Source organism: Anopheles arabiensis, chromosome 2 (genome assembly GCF_016920715.1).
Source record: "Anopheles arabiensis isolate DONGOLA chromosome 2, AaraD3, whole genome shotgun sequence".
Classification (NCBI taxonomy): Eukaryota; Metazoa; Arthropoda; class Insecta; order Diptera; family Culicidae; genus Anopheles; species Anopheles arabiensis.
The window spans coordinates 14,347,493-14,362,938 of record NC_053517.1 but is presented as its reverse complement, the minus strand read 5'-3'; the positions used below and the strand labels follow the sequence as shown (position 1 = coordinate 14,362,938).

The window sequence follows — 15,446 nt, the reverse complement described above, 5'->3', positions numbered from 1 at the left end:
ATGCGCGAGTCACAGCCGAGGCCTATCGATCGCGCTTGGAGCCACCCGAACCAACATGGCGTCCCGAGCAGGGTTAGTTGTAGTTTCGCCTCGCTGCCAGCAAGCCGCAGCAGCGCATCAACCGTTTCAGCAGCGCGTGCCCCATGCAGTGAGTTGCACTACCGTGCAGAAGCTCTGTGTGCACTCTGTGCAGCTTTGTGAGTGAACCGCGGACGGTCGGAAAACTCCCTCCATTTTATCAGTGTGCAAATTGTCCTCCATTGAAGAATTACTCATCAAAAGTGAAGAAGCTTTGCATTTCAACGGGTGTACCGATATCCATCTGATGACTGATGCTGACTATGTGCTATGTGTGTGAGTGTGTGAGTGCTCTGTGATTCTGTGTGTGTGTGTGCGGGTGTTTTGTGTTAGAGCGAAAAAAAACGCACAGATTCACCGAAAGTGTTTGATTAAAATGCAAAACACTGTTGTGATCCGCGTGCCTGAAATGAGATCACACCTTTTGAAGGTTACCACAGTGCCCACTCGCATTGTTTCACTTTTCGTTTTGTACCGCGTGTTTCCGCCGACGCGCAAGGTGCTTCTACGTTCTACCGTATGCTTCGTGCTTGTATTTTCCTCTCCTGGGGCTTTTCTGTTTGGCGTTAGATGTATTTTTGGTTTGTTTTGTGTGTGTGTGTGCACTTTTCCAATGTGTTGGCTGTAGGGGGCGTTAGAATATTCTATGAATCGGTTTCGATACCGCTGGCCAGCAGTAGTAGCGAGTGGGTGGAAAAAGAGCGTGGCCGTTGCACAATTGCACAACCGTTTGCGGGCTGCATTGGCTCTGCGCTTTCGCAACGCTTCATTCTTTACCGCTCTGGCGTTCTGGCGTTCTGTGTTCGCAACACACATACACATTTACAGAGGGTGACGAGCATCGGTTAGACGCGCTCGGTCGCTCGGTCAAAATGTTTCATGCCATGATCACTGAAGAGTTTTTTTTGTCCTGTTCTGACCATCGGGTTTTCGGGTTTCTGGTACAGGATGAAGAGGATGAAGATTCATTATTTTCAATCAAATTAATACACCAATCGAACTAAACTCCAATGAAGCCTAGCGCTGAGGAGATGATATTGCAGAAAAGGTACTTTTTTGCGATTACTGCAAGAATAGAGGGTGCGTGAGGGTGTGTGAGTGTGTTTGAAATGTTGAGTATGAGTAGATGACACCAGTTCGCGATGGTCATCCGGACGCTCTTTCTCCATTCTTGCTCCGCACAAAGACAGCGTTCCGCAAGCGTTCAGCAAAACGGAAGATTTCAACGAGGGTAAAAGCGACGAAGCTGCGTTTAATTCTCGATCGCGCTGTAGACACCACGAGAATTATTTTATCGTGGTTCAAGTTTTTTCTCCCTGGCTTTCAGACATTCCAAACATAAATCGTCCCCTGGAGCGAACAGGTCCCGAGAGAGCAGGTTACTTTTTCGTTTTATTTTTGGCTTCCTTTTCTGTCGAAAAAAAAAGTCGTTTCTTTTTTGTCTTTTTCGTCTAACACTGGACGTAGAAAGAAGAAAAGCGACAGAAGACAGGTGTGAAAATCGAAACCCTTTTCTAACCTCCCCATGAGAGAGGTGAAGAAAGCAATGAAAAGAAGTAGAAAAAAAACGGCAGACACACTTAGAATGTAAAACAGTTAACCCCGATTCGGTGTGAGAGAAAAAAAGTGTGATCGCGGTGTTTAGCCTTTAAACTCGTTGGTCATACAGGGCGGAAATGGGGTAAAAAACCCCGCTGATCCCCGAAAATGACCAAAAATTCCGACCAACTGACCGTGAAACAGTGTCAAGAGTGAAACCTTCCGTAGAGGGGAGCGTAGAGTGGGAACTGTGAACCACTGTGAAGACGATCGCCACGGTCGCCAAACAAGTGATCATCAATGTGCCCGGAAGATCGGACTGATCTGCCGCCCGATTCCCATGCCCCATGCATTAATGTGGTCCAGTTGCGGGGGGTGATGGGACTCGTTGTTTTACTTTTCTAACTTCGTCTCGCTTCTCAGTGCCGCCCCTCTAGCCGTACGACGATTCGACAATGTGAGCGCGCCGTGTGAACGCGCGGAATGTTTTAAGAAAGTGAAAGAAGTTAGTTTGTGGGTGAAGTAGATTGAAAATAGTTTGAAAGGCCGAAAAGCCTACGCACAAAAACAAATATATCGAGTGATCGTTTTGGCAAGAGGAAAGGAAATAAACAAATAAAACAAAAATCACAAGCAAGCAGAGTGATACAGCATCACCGAAGCCAACGAGGAACACGGGAGAGCAATCGAAGAAAAATCGTCCAACAGTGACCGATTAAAGCCTCATCTTTAACGTATTTCTTTGGAGCAAAACGGTAAGTGAAAAGATCAATTTTCAGCCGTCATCAAAACCGTTGCGAAAATCCTGCCCCAGGCCTGATGGTGACGATAGCGATAGTTTTCCACACACGTAATAGGCGATAAAGGAAAATGGATGGATGAAGCTTTTAATTAATAAAATGCAAATTATAAGACGATTCAACCCACCCAAAGCTATTTAGCGTCGAAAAAACTACGAAAAAACGAGTCTTTGTGTTTATCCTCCAGCCGACTAGTTGGTGGAGGTCACAGCGTCTTCCTAAATACACACACCCACAAAGCGAACGATTCAAAAGTCATGGTAACCGAAAAAAGTAACTCAAGGTTTTCTCCGACCAAGATGCGATGGGTCTTTTGCCCGATTGCGCTTGTTTTGAGCGTTTGGCGGGGTTTCTTTCTTCTGCGCGTTGGAATCAAAGACAGTCGCCGAGGTGGAGAAGGAAATGGTGCATCGGCTTTTCCGGCTTCCCCTCTACGTCGGGCCCTCAGAGCCCCAGAGCGGAGGAAACCGAAAAGCCGGCCGTCCATGAATTATGGATGAACCTGAAAGCAACTGAACCACGTCCGCACGGAGCCTGCCTTTGCCTTAGCCAGCGGCGGTCTTCGGTGACTTACCGGTGGCACCCTCGACGTGCCGTATGGTGGTGGTGTGCGCTGAGATCTCAGCTGAGAGACCTTAGCACACAGCGATCATCGTCGCAGCGTTTTGCTTCTGAAGCTGGGTTTGCGGTTATGTTTATGTGCGCACAGCGATTTCCTGACGGTGCACCTATCGCTCGTTCGTTTTGTAAGCTTTTGTGTGATCGCGCCCAGGCATGTGTGTGTGTGTGGTTAGCAGCATTTCTTTTGGTTTCATTTTTTAAACGAACTTGCACGGTTACAGCAGAAACTATCGTCAACCGTCGCACCAAAACGACAATGGTCGCTCGAAGCCTCAATGAGGTCAGGCACGGTGCAGGCTTGCAATCGGGGCGGCTCACTCGTGCGTGTTCCGCGCAGGGCCGCCCCGATCAACCGCATCCCACCGCACCCAGCGGTAGCTTTATACGAGAACGTGTAACTATTAGGAAAAACATAAAAACATTACCAAATGCACACAAGGGGGGTCTCTCCCCCCCGGCTCAGAGGTTTTCTTTGGGAAGTGGTGTTGTTTTTAATCTCCCGTCGACTATCATAACATCGTAGCAGCCAAGGCTATATATGTACCGCCGTGCGAGTGGATGTGTGTTTTGCTTTCGGAAGCTTAAGCCATACCGTGCGCGACTACAAGAGTATCATAACGCCGTCATAAACAAGCGACCGCTTTATGGACCTTAACGGTTACCTTCAAAACAAAAAAGGGCCACTGCTTTTAACAAAACCGTTCAATAAACCCCAACCTAACCGAACTGATTGCACGGGGTGCATCATGGTCGATTAGGGTTTGCAACATTGCGTTACGCGTGCCATCGCGCACGGTTTGCTGCACCGTATTGCTGCATTCCAGGTGGCTAATAAAATGTAACATAATGACCATTAACAATCCGAAAACTGCACCTGCACTGTGCACTGGAACGGTTCCAAGGGCGGAACGTGCCGTTTAAGAGGTTGCAGGCGTCGAGGTTCGTTGGTGCAAGATCGTTCCCAAGCTTCCGAGATGCGCTACGCGGGTAGGAAGCAGCAGCCGCAAAACAATGCGTGCCATACGTGGGCAAACATTATCAGAAACCACTGCAGGATTGAGGAACTGTTTGGGAAGCTGTTTAAAAGAAAACCAACTTGAAAATTGGCAAACAGACGCGATTGGAGCTCTAGCTTCGATTACATTGTCGGAATGTCGTTTAAAATACATTTAGTGTACAGAGATTTATTGCTTGGTCTTGGAATGTTAGTGCATAGTAGCTTTAATGCCAAACCCGGTTGCTAAAAGCATGCTGGAAATTTCTGAAAAGTCATTTTGTTTGCAACCGTAACATGGTACGTTTACATAGTAAAAGTAATTATTTTTAATGGTCTGTTGTAAAAAAGGCTCTCCTAGTGGTAGAGCAAAAGTTTCAATAGTATACAAATAACTTTCTACATAGTCTTACACCATAAAGCACACATCCAGCTGAAAGCCTTGAGCAGTATCTCTTGTCAAAGTACAGGAGACCCTCGATGAGATAAAAACACCCCGAGTTTTACGACTATTTTGATTCGCATATACGAATATTTTGAATCTGACAGTTAAAAGCTGTTATTTAGAAAAAAAACAATAAAGGAATTGTTTTTAATTTCTCCATCATATTAGTTTCATACACATACCCCAAGATTTCCCAACAACCCGAATTTCATTACAGTAGAACGCCGTTTATCCTTTTATTCGGCTGTCCGTATATCCGTGATGTTTGAGAAATGACAGTTCAATACAAAGATGACATTGCGTGCCGAGGAGGATATTTGAAAACAAATCGTAATCAGAGCACATCATCATAACAAAAAGCACTAAGATTTTGGGCAAATTTTCAATATTTTCGTTGAAATAACATGAAGTTCATAATAACTGACCAGGCTTCACCAAAACAATGGCTGGTATTATTGAATCCGTTCGTAGCGGGAACGTACGGCGCTCACAAGAAATTCTAGGGATGGCAACACATTTCTTGAGCCCGGTCATACAACGCCGCGGTGAATAACTGTAGCAACCATCTAGCACGTTAGGAAAATTAGTGTCGGGACGTACGCCGCCGCTACGAACGGATTCAATAATACCAGTCAATATGTATATCAATAAAAAAAACTTCAAGAATTAATGATAAAAACGTTCTTGGACCCAATATCCGTGTTATTTAAAAATTAGGGCGAGGTTGAGTCCCGATGACCCCGGATAAAAGGCGTTCTACTGTACTTATATCCTGCAAAGTCGACTTTGGAATAAAATTAATACATCATCGAAAATTGTTTTAGTTTAAATACACGATATCATAGATTTCGACTTTCCAATTTCGGTTATAAACATTATATTGACAGATATTTAATATGCGACTTTTTCGACTTAGAACTTGCTTTGGAACATTTTTTAAAGATCCCAAATATTGTCGTATCTGGGGGGTTTCCTATAATGAATACATACAGAGAATGAATACATGTTTCGAATGATTTTGATTTTGACATTTTGACAAAAAATGCTTAAAAAGTAACAAAGATCCTAACATTTCATTCCATAGTATTGAGCTTCTAGTCAGTATAGGATTTTTTTGCACACAAATTTTCCAACTCTAAAAGAAGTATAAAATACATTTTATTGTAGAGTGTGATGAATTTATCATCGTTTCGTTTTGGACAAAAAATAGTATAAAAGTTGCTCATACTATCCACGCTACTACCTGCACCGCTTGAAAACTAGAGCAAGAAGATATGCTTGCGCAAACGAGCCCAGCTAACACGTTTTCTAAAGTGGGATCAACTGGGACCCACACCTGGCACATTCCGCCCTAATACGGCATGGCGATCGCGACTTCCGCGTCAATGCACCCTTCCCGCGATCGCATTGAGCTCATCGAACCCTCATCATTTAGCACCCCCTTTGATAACCGAAACGTGTCTACCCCTAAACCGCACCGATTGCTCACAGAACGCGGTAAAAAACAGCTCTCCCCTGCTCACCGGGTAGTGTGGTGGTGGCCCAGTTTCTCCCAAGCGCCCGCGTAAGTGCGTAAATAAATAAAAAAAACGCAAATAATCGTGTGGCCAAAAGCGCAACCAGTCGGTAACGGTGCTGGTTGGTAAATGTGGGGGGAAAAGATGCAAAAGAGAAGAAGGGAAAGAGAAAGAAAACCCATCAAATCCTAAAATTGGGTTCGCTTCTTGATGTTGCGTTGTGGTTTCGTTGTTAGTTTTTCTCGAGCGCCAAATTTCCCAGCTCGCAGCGCATCGCACGTACCACGGAAGTGCGTGGTGATCGATTTGTGGCGTTGTTTGCACACATAATGCGTGGTTTCACTTGCAGCACCCATCCTCTGCCATCCTCTTGGCGCACCTGTATCGATCGAAAGAAAACGCTACACCGAAGCAAGATTGGAGTGGCAGACAAAAAGTAGATTAAACGAGAGAGAGAGAGAGAAAGAGCTATCGAAGCGCATTCCTACACACACCGCGGACATCATACATCGAACGTAAACAAATGAACAATTAAGTAATATTTCAATTTACCCAATTCTACATGCACTACTTCTGAGCGATGATGATGGCTTATGATTGACGATCGTGAACCGCGATGGAAAGCCGGACCGGAGCGAAAGCGGTGCAGGCAAGCAAGTGCGGAGGTAGGGCGGGCAGGGCAGGAATCATCTTTCCAATCGATTTACGGTGCGTTTCGCATATCGACGGCAAATCATTGTCGAGATTGCAATTTGCATTAGCGTATCGCATGCATCGCATCTCTCGCACGCTCGGCGGACCGCCGGGTGGAAAATCGATCGATCATCTTCCATTTCCGGAGCTTTCGCCTGCTCGGTGCAATAGGGGGAGGGAAAGCCAGGGAAGGCAGCTTGGGTAAGAGTTCATACTGTACCAAAAAGGGGGTGAACGGGTTGCAGAAGAAGCAGGAAGGGTGGTAAAGAAAAGCAGCAAAATTTGCACCAAACGATCGGAGTACATAATTTCTGGCCAAAAAAAGAAAAAAAAGGAAAACAACACTCACACACACATTTGGAGAAAGAAACACTGAAACCCCCAAAGTGTTCCGGTAGTGTGCGGAGTGTAGCATAATCTTCTCAAACGCTTCCCCATGTCCACCTCGCTACCACCGCGCAGGCTCGGTTCAGGCTGATCGGATTTGGTTTGGCTGATCGTGCCCGAGCAGTAGAAATGAGGTTAGGTGGTTTTTCGTTTGCGGTTGATTATTTTTCCCTCCTTTTGCCAATTTTGCGCCCCAAGCTCAACGCTACTTGCACGCGGTCATGTAAATATATGGACGGAGTGGGCTGCCAAGATCATGTTGCTGCTGCTGGTCGTGGTCGTGTCGGTCAGAAGAGATTTTGGAGAGTTTTGAGTGCAAAAGAGAAATTCAATGCTCGTCGCGATGTACGTGTATGGCGGGCCAAGCCGGCCCGGTTGTGGTGGGTAGCGGATTTTCGGGATTTTACGCACGTCGTTTAAAGGAGCCGATGGGCCGACATTGGGCGCGTAATATTGTAATCACTGCGCCACGTTGAAGACGGACGATGAATAAAACATATGCTCAAAGGTGCCACGAAGCATGTCAGTGGGTGCGACTTGGTTAAACATATTTGCATGAATCGTGTGGCACACGAATGTTTTTGAATTGGTAGCATTTTTTTTTGTTTGCGGGTGGATTAGTTTGCACTTTGTGTGTTATTTTGCATACCATCATCATTACGACATCATCGTTCAATTGATGATTGCTGACCCAATTCAGTGGCTCAATCATTTGTATGATCGTGATGGTTTGCTAGAAATTTGATGCTTTTGCGAGCTGTTAATGTATGTCTCTGGTCAACACATGTTAGAGCCTTTAGCTTCAAATCGCATTCAATTCAAACGATCCACCTGCCTGAAATTCTCTTCAAAGAAAGACAGAAATAACCAATTTCTCCTCACCATCCAATTCGAATCGTTACAATCCAATTGGATTTTATTTCATCTCTCTCGTTGCTTTCTGGTTATCGAAAAGTCCACTGTCAACGTTTAAGCCCAAGCCACCCATTAGCATACCGCAGCGAAAAGCCCTTAACGGTATCGTGAGTACGGGGTCAACGAACCGTTGCCCGATGCGTGCTATTAAACCGACTTGGGGTGGACCGTTCTAGGCCTGCGATAGGACGTCACCCTAGACACCGCCGATCGAGTCCGATCGTTCGATTGAAACGCATTAAAGGGCTTTTCTCCATTCAAATTTACAACCGTACCCTCTACCGCTGGCAGCCACAGCTCGAACGATTGTCAGTGCGCGATGGGGAAGTCTCGGTTGATCTCTGTCGAAGGAATGCCAAAAGCAATTAGCAACCGCGTCGCTATCGTCATTTTTCTTTCCTCTCAATCGCACTCTCTCTCTCTCGCTTGGTCATTGATCGAAAGGGGGTGAGAAGGGTAGGCCGAAAGGGCTACTTTCTTCTTTGCTGATGCGCGATCGTTCGGTTCGGGTAATTTTCTTACTGGAATGGAGGCCACCGACGGAGCTCATCGAAAAACAATACAATCGATCGTCGTCGTCGTCGTCGTCGCTGTCGTCTTCGCAGCTGCTGGGAGGCAGTTGCCTTTATGGCTTTGTAAAGTGTATATTGCTCATTCCGTTCTCATTCAGACGCTCTCTCCCTCTCGATCTCATATCAACATCAATTCCATTTTTCCATAACAAAAAAAACCCCTCTCTGTTCCCCTTTTTCCTTCGCTACTATTGGCCCTTCATGCGTCGGCACGGTTGCGTCGTTGGCACAGGCCACTTGTGCCTTCCGCCTTCCGTCAAAACGTGGCTTCGTGAAAGTGAAACGCTCACAGCACAGCACAGCACAGAAGAGTGAAAACTTTCCCCCGCCGAAACAACAGCAGCAACAAAAACAGCGATGCAATAAAGCGTACGAAGCCTTCCCACATGCCTGCCGCCTGTTTCCCTCTCTAAATCGTGGCCTCACCATCGCCTGGAAGACATCGTTTTGTTGTCTCGCGTCGCATAAAACACACGTCACAACATCACATGCAGGCAGGTATGTGGTGCACGGAATTACCACTTTCGCCCGTGCAAGTGCATACGATTGTTCTCGCGCGGGCGCTAGATGCCGTACAGCAATAGCACACGTGGCACAAAACGAAAGACTGCGGATGAAAGCGACGAACCCTACTTGCGCGACGCGCCATTAGCGTCACGGAGGTGCATAGAGAAGCGTTTGCGGGTAGTAGCGCAGTGCCCCGGCCAAGGGATCGCTGGGCTGTACGGTGTAGTGTAGTGGCCACATTTACCTTTCGGTCGAGCGACCGGCCGGCCGGCATTATCACTCTGTCCGAGCGGGCCGATGATAAATGAGATTGGTCGGGATCGAAATGGACGCTTTGCGTGTGCTGTTCGGCTTTCTTTTGACCGTGCACGTGTGTGTGCTGGCGAGCAAATTGAACCTGTTTTGAGGACGCTTCGAATGCCGCGGGGCCTACACAGAGAATGGGGCGTCCGATGGCAATGATGGCCAGCGGTGTATCTCATCGGTAATGTTGCCGAGCTCGGGGGGCGTGGAGGTGCGGCTGACCTCAAATTTGGGGGAAGATTTCGGGCTCGTTTCCATTACAAGCAGCCGCCAAGCAGAAAGAAAGTTGGTCACCGTGATTACGACGCGGCCATTCTCGCTGTTGGAAGGGGGAGCCAATCCATTCAAGTTGGCGCTGTGGGGTTTGAGAAAATGTTATCATGTGATTAGAAATGGAAAGAGTGAAAACAATTACATTTATCAACCCAATTCATCACAATGATAATAAAATTGCAATTTGTGAGTAAAGTGAGCACAAAAAAAAAGAGAAATTGTAGAATACAATGCATCATTTCAATGCTGAACCACTTTGCAGCGAGTGGTTAAATAATTTTTAAGTAAAATGTAATCTTGTATTTAATACATTGTTATCTTTCTCATGATTGATTGATATTATGTATTTCATTTTAATGAAACAAAAAGCATTCAATTAAATCATACACGCACTCAAAAATTTCTATCGTCCAAAAATGGTTTAACCTTATTCCACCCATGATACAGTTATCAGATCGCTGAGATATGATCAGCTGCCATCATCACTGTTATGGTTACATCAGAACGGCCGTGTGCCTGACGCGTGAAGCGTTTTACAAACTCCTGATCCGTATCAGTGCAACCATGTACTACTGCCACCAGCTCTTGGGCTCTCGGGCTGCCGTTGTCTTTCCCTGTGTCGCTTTTCTTGAGCGCTTTCCACCATCGAAACCGTCATCGTGTAACATCATCCATCACGAACGAAACTAACCACTCCATTTCCCGCCATCTCCTACACCTGGGTCAGCTGTCATTGTCCTCCGAATACGCATGCGCCGTTTGTTCCGTCATAGAAAAAGGTTGAATTGAAAAACGCTGTTTCTTGCGCCCCTCCCTTTCCCCAGTAGTGGTGCGTATCCAATTGGACACCCGGTGATGTAAATGATGTAAAAGCGCGCAAAGGTGCTGTACCGATAGAACGAACCCGTTAAAAATGAGTTCCAGTGGACGATCTTTAGAAAATGGTTAATTGTTGGGCGTTGGCTTTTTAGCGCGCCGTGTTCTTTTACCACTGTCCACCGACATTATGGCTCATCATCTCAGGCTCTACACGCTGCTGGGTGAGTTTAAATGTATTCTCTCTGCTGACACATCCCATACACAGTGCCGAGGCCACTGAACCTGCCGCATTACGCATGCTTGCAAGGTGAAAAGTAATATAAACAAGCTCAAGAATCGATCCGTTCCCATACGGCCGCTGCCAACGGGAAATGCGTGGACTTTCGCCCGGCCTGCGGAAACTCATTTGTAACCATTTGTGTGACAGATGGGAATGGTCTTTGCCGCTCCGGAAACAATGAATCGAAAACTGTACACGAAATAAAACAAACCTACCTATCATCACAACCTCCAGGGCAAAGTGTAGCAAATAAACAAATGTCACGAAAGCGATCAACCAAAAAAGAAAAACATAAACACAAAAGCCCGTCAGAAACTTTCTTTCACTTTCAACACACTGTGGTGGAACTGTGGTTGATCGCGGGGAACCACGTATGAGGTCGCGTGTTTATTTGCATAGCGACAAGTGGCTGTTGTTGATGTTGATGCTGTTTCCCGGGTCGGACGCCACGGTCGCGCTCGGACGAAGGTTTGAGCGCATAAAATCTTCACTCTGTGTTGGAAGAAAGCATTAAAACAACAACAAACTAATACGATCGACTCCGCTCTGCATCTCTCACACAGCGACTGTGATCTGAACTCGACCGGTCACTCAACTTTCCCTACGCAATCTTCGCCGGCTGGGAAGGAGATATTTCGAAAGAAAAAAAAAACCATCGCGAACGCGATGTGAAGGCGTTTTCACTCCCCGGGGAACCGGTTCACACGCGGAGGGGGGGAATAAATCTCCAGAGCTCGAGACATGTACGGGCCGAAAATAAATCGATTCCCGCCCGTCCGCCGGTATGCAAAGCGCGAGAATCGGTAGGTGGAATGCACGCGTGTGCGAATGCTTGTTGCGGCAGGGCAGCAAAGTGGTCGGGAAGATTTCTCTCTACAACTTACACCGAAATCCCAAGCACGCCGAAGCGTTAAAGTATCAGCCAACGGGGGAAGAAAGAACAACCATCCGACCATCCGGTGATCGTACCCTGAAGAGGCTCTCGCAGCTAAGTGTCGCTCCTTAGCGTCTGATGATAGTGTTTATCTTCCCAGTGGATAGGAGAAAAAACATTCTTTCCCCGATCTTGTTGAACGATCACAAACCAAAAAAAAAAGCAAAAACGGTGTGGCCTTCATAATTACGTACGTTTATCAGCTGTCATGGTGATGTTTCTTTGGGGCTGAATTCGAAAGAACGAAAATCTACCTGCCTAAGTGTTCTTAACCGCCTGCAGCAAAGCTTTCAGCAGCAAAACAGCGTTCGGATCCGATTTTGATAGGGCGTCTTCCGTTGGGGAGTGCGTTTGCTAATGCTGGTTACAGTTACTTCCCTCACTGGGCCTGTGCGTTTAGGCTTCCTCCTGCTTCCCGATTGAATAATGATGCTTAAGCGCACTTTGGAAAAGGGAACTGCCGAGGCTGGGAGCGAGCTAGAATTAGAATAAAGACATAACAAGCGCGGCGATACTTCTCACCCGCAGTAATGTCCGCCCGATTAGAGTTGAAGTAGCGAGCGATGGGATTGTAGTTGCGCAAAAAAATCGAGATCTCACAATTACTTGAAACGTTAGCAGAGAAGCAGCATCAACCTCCAATTGATTGGTGGAAGTGTAAGCATCGAAAGATTTAAATGAGTGGTGGGAGAGGAATGTTTCCAGACGTTTTTGCTTTGGCTGTTTTTGAGTGCTTGAGTGCTATTTGTTGATGAATGTGGTTGCCGAGATGTGTTTAAGTGCCGTATTCATTAGGAGAAATCAATTTCTTTACAATTGAGTGTAAAAATAATGCACAATAAGAGTTTTACATACACAAAATCAATCATGATTCGCTGTAATTTGTACATTTTACTACAATTTTAGCTGTTGGACCATGTATACCCAAAATAAAAAACATGCAACATCTCCACAACAGCATTTTAACAACCATATACACAAAAAAACCGCAAGAATATATCTTGCAGGAGCAGCAAAAGGAACGCCAAAGCAAAAGACGCCAAACCGCCGCGGGAAAAGGTCAATGGCACAGCGGAGCAAGCAAACACCCGCACACACACGTAAACGTATCCGAACGACGACGACGCGCTTAAAGACGGCCACCACCGCGAAGACGGTTCACGTGAGCTACCCCAGGCCCATTCGTGGGCAGCAGCGCGTTCTTAGGAGGTGGAGAGTGCGGGCGCGCGTAGGCCCGGAGGAAGCCAAGGTTACGAAAGCTTCGCCATAAAGTGAGATGGGTGGGCGTACGAAGCAACTTGCGGAAGACATGCGGCGGACGAGATACAGGCATAACAGCAGCAGCAGCAACAAAAAAAGGAAAATTGTGACTGTGTGAGTATCTTCTGGAGAGATGAAGGGATGCGTTTAGAGCGCCGTAAAGGTAGTTTGCGCATTTTTCCTGCTCGCTAGAACTGTTTCAGCATGAACTTGAAACCGCAGCATACGCAGCATCCGTAACATGAACACACCCGGGGCCGATACAAGGCGATCGCAGGCATGTCATGCCCGTGGACGATCGCGCTGACACCGTGGCCTCCAGCGTGCTATGTGCTTCGTGTGTCGCTGCATGTTATGCGTTAGCGTTTGACAATTTTGACAGCTGTCAGGTCGACCCGTAAAAGGTACTGAGGCCGGACCGGAGGAACCAAATTTGCAAATTCAAATACAGCCGGCAAGCATATGGCAATCCGTGTACAGCGACACACTAGAACGGTACCATCGCCACACAAACCCCCGCATAAGGAAAGCTGCGTCTGCGACTGCACATGTGTTATTTCCTTCGCAAGTGCTATTATTACACCAAACCAGCGTTCTTATCGCGCGCGCCGCGAAAAGTTCAGCGACTTTTTGCCTCACTCCCATCACTGCAAACCCTTTCCAGGCCTTGCGTTGTACTGCCGCGGTCCGATTTTGTCCATGAATTTTCCACCGTTCTGCTTCGGAGTTTTTTTCCTCGAGTTCCAAGCTTTTACGCAAGAAGATGATGGTACGTTCGGTTGGAACGTCCGTTTCGTTCCAGCCACTCCCCACAGCCGCGGGTTGGGTCGTACCGGCCGTGCAAGGTTGTGTTTGTGTGACGAAGCGATCTTTGCCGTCCGATCTGAGGGGAAAAATGGAAGAATTGGCTTTTCCTACCCATCCCGGCGTCGTCGTCGACGTCGTTTGCGCCTTGTTGGGACGCTGTAGAGGTAACGAGCGCGATACGCCGCCACTCGGAGCTTGGGCCTGCCAGCTGAGCGAATTGACGCACAAAGAGTACGGGCGTTTTTTTGTCTGTTACTTTGGTTTGCCCCTTTACGGCAGCCCTCAGAGACGTTCGAGTGCGAGAGAGCTTCGAACCATTCTTCGGGCTTTGTTGAGCAAGATAAATGTTTAGCAAATCCAATAGGAAAAAGCATTCGACCGATCGGAACGTGAGGTTTTGTTGTTACTCGCGATGGTATTTCGTTGACATTTTTATGCGCTCCCACCGACAGAACACACATTAAAATTCGCTATTTGCCATAAGCGTCAAACGTCTCCATTAAAGGGGAGGAAGCCAGTCCGACTGAAAGTTCTACGCAACCTTAGCTCCCGGATCTTGTCAGGGGTGGAAAAGCTGAGCGGCCTGGGTCGCGTGTGTCTGAGCACACATCACGCGGGACGCACCACATTCGTTCCATGTGACGCTCCAGGTGTTTACAGTTACGTTTCTTACCCTTACCGTGCGTAGAGGAGAGAGAAAAAGATAGTGATTTAGCGTGATGTTGCAGAGACTTTTGCAAGAAGCACCTCAAGAAACTGGTCGAGAACGGCGATCAAGCGATGACTCACCGAGAGAACATGACCGGACTGTTAGTAAAGCCACACGTGATATTCTCGTAAAAACATTCTCGCAGACGTCAGCAAACATCGGCCGAACGTCAGGGCCAGCTGGTAGGTAGTAATACAGGCGCCACGGTGACACGTCAAACGTTCCCTCTTTGCCTCGCTGCTCGAAGCCTACGCTACCCACCAAGTAAGTCACCAACCAGCGGCATACCGACTTGGTGATTCCGAAAAGTATAGACCATCTGGAGTAACAGCAGAGCAGTGGATTTAGACTTCACTCTGCATTTTTGTCTCTCTCTCTATCTCTCTCTCTCATTTTTTTGTGGGCTGCTTACTCAACCTAGTATAAACAACCGGTAATTTACTGGAAATCACACGACCACTATTCCGGCCGACTTGCGGTGCTCTCGTTTGCTCTTCCCGCAACACAAAACCTCGTAGAAGTCGCCGTGCTGTGTGGGGATTTGTGCCTACCGTGGCACGTTCGAAGCGCCCCAAAAGCGCCGAAGCACGATTGAACGTTTCAAACAGTTCCTGTCCGCCGTTCCTACTGCTGGCTAATTTGTCTTCCGTTCCGTCACTCGGGGACTCGGGATCGCAACTGGACGGACGGATTGAGACGCCACGAAAGCCACAGCTCGCTCCAAAATGAGAAGACTTTTACTTTAATGGGGTTTGGCCCCGCTTGTTGGCCCCAATTCGACCCGGTACCCGCGTCTCGGTCGTCGTCCCAGTCCGCCGGGTATGTACTACCGGTGTTTGTTGTTGTGTCATGTTTGGAAATCTTTTTCCCCCAGTTTTTTTTTGCCGAAACTAATAAACAGACAAAACAAAAAACATTAAAATATTTACCTCCTCATCTCATATACCCAGTGGTAGCAAAATGATCGCGAAAGTTTTATGCACCCTGAGCGAG

The 15,446-nt window shown here is 47.2% G+C and overlaps 1 protein-coding gene across 4 annotated transcripts in view; it reads left to right on the top strand.

Annotated features, from left to right (window-relative positions):
- The first annotated feature begins 82 nt into the window (after positions 1-82).
- The window catches only part of LOC120895938 (ATP-binding cassette sub-family G member 8), a 32,112-nt gene continuing 16,748 nt past the window's right edge, over positions 83-15,446 (top strand). Inside the window, exons 1-2 of one of the 4 annotated variants that reach the window (XM_040299682.1) lie at positions 83-148; positions 2,041-2,372. The gene's annotated coding sequence lies outside the window, so the exon portion shown is untranslated. The other 3 variants (XM_040299681.1, XM_040299684.1, XM_040299685.1) reach the window with 3 other exon arrangements.